At 37.4% G+C, this 9,137-nt stretch overlaps 1 non-coding gene across 1 annotated transcript; it reads right to left on the reverse strand.

Annotated features, from left to right (window-relative positions):
• Positions 1-3,085: 3,085 nt before the first annotated feature.
• On the reverse strand, positions 3,086-3,192 carry LOC129541940 (U6 spliceosomal RNA). Its single transcript, XR_008682977.1, has one exon. It is a non-coding gene; the product is annotated as a U6 spliceosomal RNA (small nuclear RNA).
• Between the last annotated feature and the right edge of the window lie 5,945 nt (positions 3,193-9,137).

A 9,137-nucleotide genomic window follows, 5' to 3' on the forward strand; every position in this document is an offset into this window, starting at 1 on the left:
CTACTACTGACTTTCTTTTCTAGACAAATGAAGCTTAAACGTAGGTTCTGTCCCTGGTGGTTCAGACGGTAAAGTGCCTGCCTACAATGCAGGATACCTGGGTTCAACCCTGGGTCTGGAAGATCCTCTGTAGAAGGAAACGGCAACCCACTCCAGAACCCTTGCCTGGAAAATCCCATGGATGGAGGAGCGTGGTAGGCTTCAGTCCATGGGGTCGCAAAGAGTCGGACACGACTGAGAGACTTCACTTTAAAGCTTCAACTGTACAAGCAGATAGACTGCAGAAGAAATGTTAAAAGTCAAATTTACCAGGTAAAAATATAATCTGATTAGAATTTAAAAAGCTTAGATATCAAAAATACATATAAAATTATTGGGTTGAATAAAACATTTAAGGATCGATTCAGTACAAACTGATTTTATATCTAAGACAAGCTTACCTCGAACTGGTAAATTCTAAGGAAGTTCCAGATGTGTTACTGGATTGGATGTCCTCGTCTGCAGCAACAAGCATCTTATTGAGTTTGGGTGGATTTTCTGCTTTTGTCAAAGCCCAATAGCCAAGGAATGCTCTTGTACTCAAACAAAATCAGCTGCAACAAGAGGGGATACATGCCAGAGGAACCTTGGAAACCTCGCAGAGTAGTGCAACAAATGGCCTCATAGGTTTGGACTTGTATCATCTTCTGAGCATTGTTCATGTGCTGTTGGAAATATTATCTGATTGTCAGAAGGGTATATGTTCAAATTCTCACACTAATGAAATCCTCTGAAGTACACTATGAGAAATATAGGTGAAGCAATGCTTTATCTAGCCCGAATTTTCATTTACATAAATCCTTCATTTAGTATCTGGTAGGAGTTCATGTCAGAGAAGGCGATGGCACCCCACTCCAGTACTCTTGCCTGGAAAATCCCATGGGTGGAAGAGCCTGGTAGGGTGCAGTCCATGGGGTCGCAAAGAGTCGGACACGACTGAGCAACTTCACTTTCACTTCTGACTTTCATGCATTGGAGAAGGAAATGGCAACCCACTCCAGTGTTCTTGCCTGTAGAATCCCAGGGACAGGGGAACCTGGTGGGCTGCCGTCTATGGGGTCGCACAGATTCAGACACGACTGAAGTGACTTAGCAGCAGCAGCAGGAGTTCATGTAACACCAAGTTTCTTATCATTAATAATTTTTAACTCAATTTATTCTTACTATGTGACAAGCACTGATCTAATTTTTAGACACGTAATAGTGTTTAAAACAAACAGAAAATTCTTACTGTCCTACTGAAGTTTTTATGCTAGTGTTCTGTGGAAGAGTCAAAAAACAAGCAATAAATAAATATATGTGGGGGCAATAATTGGTGCTATAAGGCACATAAAAAAAGATAATGTGTCAGATGGCTACAGAAGAGGGTTTGGTAGAGGTGTTATTTTAAAGAATCAACAGGATGGCTTCTCTGAACTGGTAACTTTGAACAAAGATCTGAGTGAAGGAAAGGAGAGAGACTTTTGAAGATCTAAGGAAATAAATAGTTTTGCAAACAGAGAGAACAGATAGAGGCCAGAGTGGCTAGAGCAGAATAAAATGGAGAGTGTTATGAGATGAGGTCAGGAAGATAAGCAGGAACTAGATTGTATGGAGTCTTGCAGAGTGTGATAAAGGGTTTGGATTTCATCCTGAGTCATGAGAGATTATAAAAGGTCATGCAGGAGATTGACATAATCTGATTTATTTTTAATAGATTATTCTGGTTGCTGCGCATGAAACTGGCAATAGGAGGTATGAGTGAAAGAGATAGAAGTCTGTAGTGACAATCAACGTGAGAGATGACAGTGACTTGGCCAGGATGATGATAGAGTTATCAGATGTGCTTGTTGTCAGGGTGTGACTTGAAGCTAGAGTCAAAAGCACTTGCCAGTGGATTAGACAGAGTGATTACAAAGAGGTATAAAGATTGATCCCTCAGTTGGACCAGCTTCCCTATGGCTCAGCAGATAAGGAACCCACCCGCCAATGAAGGAGATGCAAGAGACACTGGTTTGATCCGTGGGTCAGGAAGATTCCCCTGGGGAGGGAAATGGTAACCCACTCCAGTATTCTTGCCTGGAAAATTCCATGGACAGAGGAGCCTGGTGGGCTATAGTCCGTGAGGTCACAAAGAGTCAGACATGACTGAACACATATGTCTCAGTTGGACCTCATAAACTGAGTGAATAGTGGAACTATTTCAGAATGGGGGAAAAATGGGAGAGAATGGAAGGATTGGAAGTGTTATGCTTGACGTAATTCTTTGACATCTACATGCCAATGTCAGATAGGCTAAAGGGAGAGGGAGGAACTGTGGATATGCCAGGAGCTGTCAGTGTATAGATAGAAATTAAATCTGCAAACAGAGGAAGTCACTTGGGGATAAGTATGAATAGATACAAAAAGGGGGTAGAATTTTGGACATGCCAAAATGTAGAATTCAGGAAGAAGAAACCATTTCAGCAAAAGACACAAAATGGAACAGATAATGAGGTGCCCAAAGTGTATGATTTCCTGAGAAATCATACTGAAGATAGTGGTTCTGAACAAGGGGGTGATCAAATGAGACTCCAATGTGCTTCTCCGACCTGTTTTAGGGCACCTTGTGGAAATATTTAAAATATGTCTCTTGGCACAAGCAAAATAATTCAGAGTATATAACTTATTGACCACATATATACATATATAAAATAAGTATTATACTTTTTTAAAAAAAGTCTTAATATATTTTAATTGCATTAATACGTTTCCCAAAAGAGGAAAAATTTATTTCTTCATATTGGTCTAGCACAGTTATGAATAACATTACAGTCTCTATTTTCAAGCCTTAATGTTTTCAAAATGGGATCTTATTTGCATTTTCATATTTTGCCAACTTTGTCCATCGATCTTCCCTCATGGTTGGTTGAAGGACTACTTTTTATTCATTTTAATTTCAAAAGTTTTTTTTTCATATGATGCAATACATCTAGTAGTGGAAAGTCTTAAGCAGAAATATAAGTTTGGCGGAGATTCGTAAAAATCCCATCTCACAGTAAATTCCAGAAATTGCAATCTTGAGCATGAAAACGTGAAATACTTCACAGATTTGCATGTCATCCTTTCACAGAGGCCATGCTAATCTTCTCTGTATCATTCCAATTTTAGTATATCTGCTGCTGAAGTGAACACGTCAGTTTTATACTTTTTAATAAATTCCATTTTGTTTGATGACACAAAAATTAAAATATTTTGTTCTTTTACAGTATTAGAGATGTGAATCAGTAAGTAAAGTTGATCAGTTAAATTAGGGAAGGAGGCGTCAATATTAGGAAGAGATCATAAATATCTGACTGAATCTCTTCCATGTCGTCTTCTTTAATCCCCTTAACACTATCCCTAACCTCCCAGGGGAATCAGTGTAAATAACTGAAATCAAAACAAACACAGTACTAGCAAGTTTTAAATTATTGTTTATAATTTTCTGAACACCTTTATTAACAGAACATTCTTATTTAGGTTAATTCCAACATATTATTTCCTTTTACCTATTAGTCTTAGATTTCTCCCAGTGGTAAAACAGAATAGACTTAATTCTTGCTAATTATATCAATGCTTCAAAAATTATGCTCACATTAAATCTTTTGTGTAACATGCTTTTAACTATTATGATACTTAAATTTTGATCATCACCCATTTTTAAAATTTTCTCTTTTTAACATCACTACCAAAATGGTCAATAGAGGGAATTAAGACTAACGTCCCCCTTCTCCCCTTTTTGGGCAATATACTTCTATTAATGCTACTAGTCTACTAGTCATATTATTACTGTTGTTGTTATTATTATCAGTAGCAATAGCTGCCGCAGATGTAGTAATACTAGTAGAGGTAATTTTGTCCACTTTTTCTGGTTTTATATCACTCCTTGTACCCTCCTGAGATTTCAGATGTAAAACTCTCAAGTATATATTCCATTTCAATCAGTGATTACTAGATAGCCATGTTTGTTCCCATGCTAGACTTGTGCTATTAGTTTTATATGTGTTATCCTTGTAATTACCCAAGCTGAGATCTCTTAGTTTCACCTTTACATATGGTAGACAATATGGTAGTATTGTATGGTACTTAGTATGTAGTACGGTAGTTAGAAATATGTTCTTTCAATTGGCTTAAAATCCTAGACCCAATATTACTGTACAACTTTAGACAAGTCAATTACATTTCTATACAACATTATTTTTTCATCCATGGGATGAATATGGGAATAAATATTTGACATCTCTTTTATCACTGGAAAGCTATGTTTGTAAATCGGTTTTTTACTTGTTTGTCCTATAAACATGACTTCAATAACTAACCTGCTGCTGCATTCCCATGTATTCAAGTCCCAGTTTCAATAGAGAAAGCAATTCTCTTTTATACTTGCCAGTCCTGAAAGCGCTATTGCTGGATTCCTTTGATGTCCCATTTAAACTGTCTCATAATTTACCCACATGGACAACTACTATGCTGTGCCTCGCACCTGTCTACCTAACACTATCAACTGTATCTATAAAAATGATGTATCAGGAATTGATATATGCCATCTTCTTCATAAAATTTTATCATCTTATTATTTAATTTTCATAAAATTCAAGAATTATTCTCTTTTTATCCCCATTAAGAAAATGAGACTTGGGGAGGCTAATTTAATTGCCTAAGTCATTATTGCAAGCAATGAAACAGTATTCAAATCAATGGCTGTGTGACCCTCAAATCTAAAGTACTTTATGCATGTGTGTGTGCGTCATTGCTCAGTCATGTCCGACTCTGCAACCCCATAGACTGTAGCCCAACAGGCTTCTTTTTCTGTGGGATTTCCCAGGCAATAATGGAGTGTGTAGTCATTCCCTTCTCCATGGGTCTTCCCAACCCAGGGACTGAACCTGGGTCTCCTGCATTGCAGGCAGATTCTTTCCTGTCTGAGGCATGAGGGAAGCCCAAAGAACTTTATACTGCCTCGTATGAGTGAACTCCAGGAGGTGGTGATGGACAGGGAAGCCTGGTGTCCTGAGATTCATGGGGTCGCAAAGAGTCTGACACGACTGAGCGACTGAACTGAACTGAACTAAGGGGTATTGAAATTTCACAGGCTTGAACCATAAACTTCTATGTTAATAAATTTCTGGTTAGCAAGAATCTGTAACAATCTCATGTTGACATATTTATTGTTTTGTTGCTTTGAAAATCATCACTGTGTTCTTCAGATATCTCACAATAAAAATGCAACACTCTAGATATTTGGTTTTATCTAGGTACTGATCCTTTTATGTCTCACCTGCTTCTCCCTTCTATGAGATACCATCCCCTTGACCTATTTGTGTAGGTCCAAATGGCTAGGTAACTGGTTATATGATCAAACAGAAGAGAGCCACTGGTTTGATGTTAGAATGTATTGTAATATTGTGTACCACTCACTCATAACCCAAGAATAGAGCCAGGGACTTTAAACCTAAGAAATTTTTGTGGCAAGTAGTTTGTCACTGTTGAATGTAGGCTTATTCCCACCGTTCATATTTTTCTTCTGTGTCTATATTATACATAAGCTAAGAGATGTTTTTTCTAACAAAAATGTTTCATGTCAAATTCTCCCAGCACCATTTGAGAAAGTCATTGAATAAACTAATAGTAGGCTTCCAAGCCAAGAGTAATTATGTTACATTGCTCTTTTTTGGCAGGGAGCTATTTTTTCCTGTAAATGAGGCACTTTAATATAAGCACACTTTTACACTGCAAAGTGGAGGAGGATTTTATGCAGATGTCTTTCAGGTGAGATACAAGATCATATTTTTCCTATTTCTAGATTAATGTAATGAAGTGATCAATCAATCAATCAATTACTCCATCAACTTAGTTTTCCTGGTAATCACTGTAGCAGATAGTGACTAGAAATGGAAACAGGCACTTGTAAAAGTTAACTCTCTTCTTTTTATTGAAATAGAATTAATATACAATATCATGTTAGTCTCTAGTATGCTGCTGCTGCTGCTAAGTCTCTTCAGTCATGTCCGACTCTGTGCGACCCCATAGACATCAGCCCACCAGGCTCCCCTGCCCCTGGGATTCTCCAGGCAAGAACACTGGAGTGGGTTGCCATTTCCTTCTCCAATGCATGAAAGTGAAAAATTAAAGTGAAGTCACTCAGTCATGTCCGACTCTTAGCGACCCCATGGACCACAGCCTACCAGGCTCCTCCATCCATGGGATTTTCCAGGCAAGAGAACTGGAGTGGGGTGCCATTGCCTTCTCCAAATCTCCAGTATAGTATGTAGTGATTTGACCTTTACTTGCAATATGAAATCATCACCAAGATAAGTTTAGTAACTCTGTCTGCATACAGAGTTATTACGATAGCTGAACATTATGTGAATTTTATATTGAGAAAACACTTTAAAATCATTGATGCTAGTTTTTCCTTTGAGTTTTGAGAAGAGTTATTTCTCTGATTGCCATTTTGAGAGGCGCAAACTAGTTCAGAAGGGTTAAATAACTTCCCCAAATATGATTAGCAACTTGATGGTAAAAGTGGAGCTAGCAATCAAGTTTGTAGCTCCATCTATTTTAGCGTAAGTCACTATAACAGATGTGTTATCTTCATTTCTCATTTTCTCCAGGAGAGAAACCTGAAGACATCATAAAAGTCTATGAAATGAGGTTTACACATTGTGAGGGTCAAAAAACCCATTTTATAAATTTATATAATTTTCATATTAATTTATACAGTTAATATTGATGGGGAAAGGACTAACAGTTTAAATACATATTTCAAATACAGAAATTTTTTGAACAAAGAATTTAGTTGGGAGTACATAAATTATATTCAGGAAATAATATTAATTATGGCTAACATGTATTGATAGTTTTTAAAGTAACATATAGTATGCCAAGCACTTAAATTATCTCATTCGAATCTCATTAAACACTATGGGGCATATATTAAAATGAAAGTGAGGATGATTTATGTAGTTTCCTCAAGGTCACAGATGACAAGGGTTAGACAGGGTGGGATAAAAAAGTCAGTTGTTTTGAAGTCCAAATACTTAAGCCCTACGTGATACTCCTTTCTATTAGTCTACTCCTTTAGGTAAACAACACCTTCTCTTTATTAATGCTTCTTCCGATTTGTATTATGGGAGTGTATTTACTTTTACAATAGTGGAATAAATTGTCTTACTATGTCGTTAATCATTGAACAAATATTTCAAATCTACTATGTTCCATTAAATACATTATTTGTTTCTTACACAGTTAGAAAAGGCACTTGTGTGTGTATATATATATATATATATATATATATACAATATAATACATATATATATATACACACAATAGTATTCGATGGATATCACACAGTACATAAGAATAAGTCCAAATTTAGACAAATGAATGATCTGTGAGGTCAAAAATTTAGCACACATTTAGAGGATGATAGTAAAATGTTTGTTCAATATATAATCTGCATTGAGACTGAGTACTACACAGAATCAGTTTGGGAAGGACTGTGTGGGAACAGTATTTGTTCTTAGTGTTGCCCTGAGTCACTCTTTTCTGATCACAGTGTGCATCTCCCCATGAAACAGAAAATATGCAGTTAATCAGACCCACCATTCTTATAAGGCCATTTTAAGAACTTTTACTATTTGTGCATACTGTCAATAGCCTCCTGACCACCCCCAAGCCCCGCCACCCACACAAGCAGCTTAAAAAATATATATTCTTCCACTCATACAAGTACTATTCCTGAGAAGAGGTTCCTTTCCAATTGATAAAATTACAGTGATGCATAATGTATTGTAGATTAAAACTCAGGTCAGTGGTCTCCTTGATTTACATAGTTAAATTTTCTTTAATAGAAGAGACTTAGAAGATGTCCCTAAGGTACCACGTGCATCAGTTAAGTTAGTGCTTTGTTGTTCAGCTGCTCAGTCATTCCTGACCCTTTGCGACCCCATGGACTTCTGCAAGCTAGGCTTCCCTGTCCTTTACTATCACCCAGAGTTTGCTCAAACTCATGTCCATTGAGCTTGTGATACTATCCAACCACCTCATCTTCTGTTACCCGCTTCTCCTCCTGCCTTCACTCTTTCCCAACATCAGGGTCTTTTCAAATGAATTGGCTCTTTGCAGCTCATGGCCAAAGTATGGAGCTTCAGCTTCAACATCAGTCCGTTTAATAAATATTCAGGGTTGATTTCCTTTAGGATTGAGTGGCTTGATTTCCTTGCTGTCCAAGGGACTCTCAAGAGTCTTCTTAGGCACCACAATTCAAAAGCGTCAGTTCTTCGGTGCTCAGCCTTATTTGTGGTCCAACTCTCACATCCTTACACAACTACTGGAAAAACCATAGCTTTGACTATAAGGACCTTTGTCAGCAAAGTGATGTCTCTGCTTTTTAAAACACTATCTAGTTTTGTCATAGATTTCCTTCTAAGGAGCAAGCATCCATGGCTGTGGTCACCATCCACAGTAATTTTGGAGCCCAAGAAAATAAAGTCTGTCACTGTTTCCATTTTCTCCCCAATTATTTGCCATGAAGTGATGGAATTGGATGACATGATCTTAGTTTTTTGAATGTTGAGTTTTAAGCCAGTTTTTTCACTCTCCTTTCGCACCTTTATCAAGAGTCTCTTTAGTTCCTCTTCACTTTCTACCATTAGGGTGGACTCATCTACATATGAGGTTATTGATATTTCTCCCAGCAATCTTGATATCAGCTTGAGCTTCATCCAGTCTGGCATTTTTCATGATATACTCTGGTTATAAGTTAAATAAGCAGGCTGACAATATACAGCCTTGATGTACTCCTTTCCCAATTTGCAACCAGTCTGTTGTTCCATGTCCAGTTCTAACTGTTGCTTATTGACCAGCATACAGATTTCTCACAAGGCAGGTCAGGTGGACTGGTATTCCCATCTTTTTAAGAATTTCCACAGTTTGTTGTGATCCACACAGTCAAAGGCTTTCGCATAATCAGTGAAGCAGAAATAGATATTTTTCTGGAATTCCCTTGCCTTTTCTTTGATCCAGAGAATGTTGGCAATTTGATCTCTGATTCTTCTACCTTTTCTAAATCCAGCTTGTACATATAGAAGTTCTCA

The sequence above is a fragment of the Moschus berezovskii genome, chromosome 4 (genome assembly GCF_049115385.1).
Source record: "Moschus berezovskii isolate FMDL1 chromosome 4, NW_MosBer_1.0, whole genome shotgun sequence".
Classification (NCBI taxonomy): Eukaryota; Metazoa; Chordata; class Mammalia; order Artiodactyla; family Moschidae; genus Moschus; species Moschus berezovskii.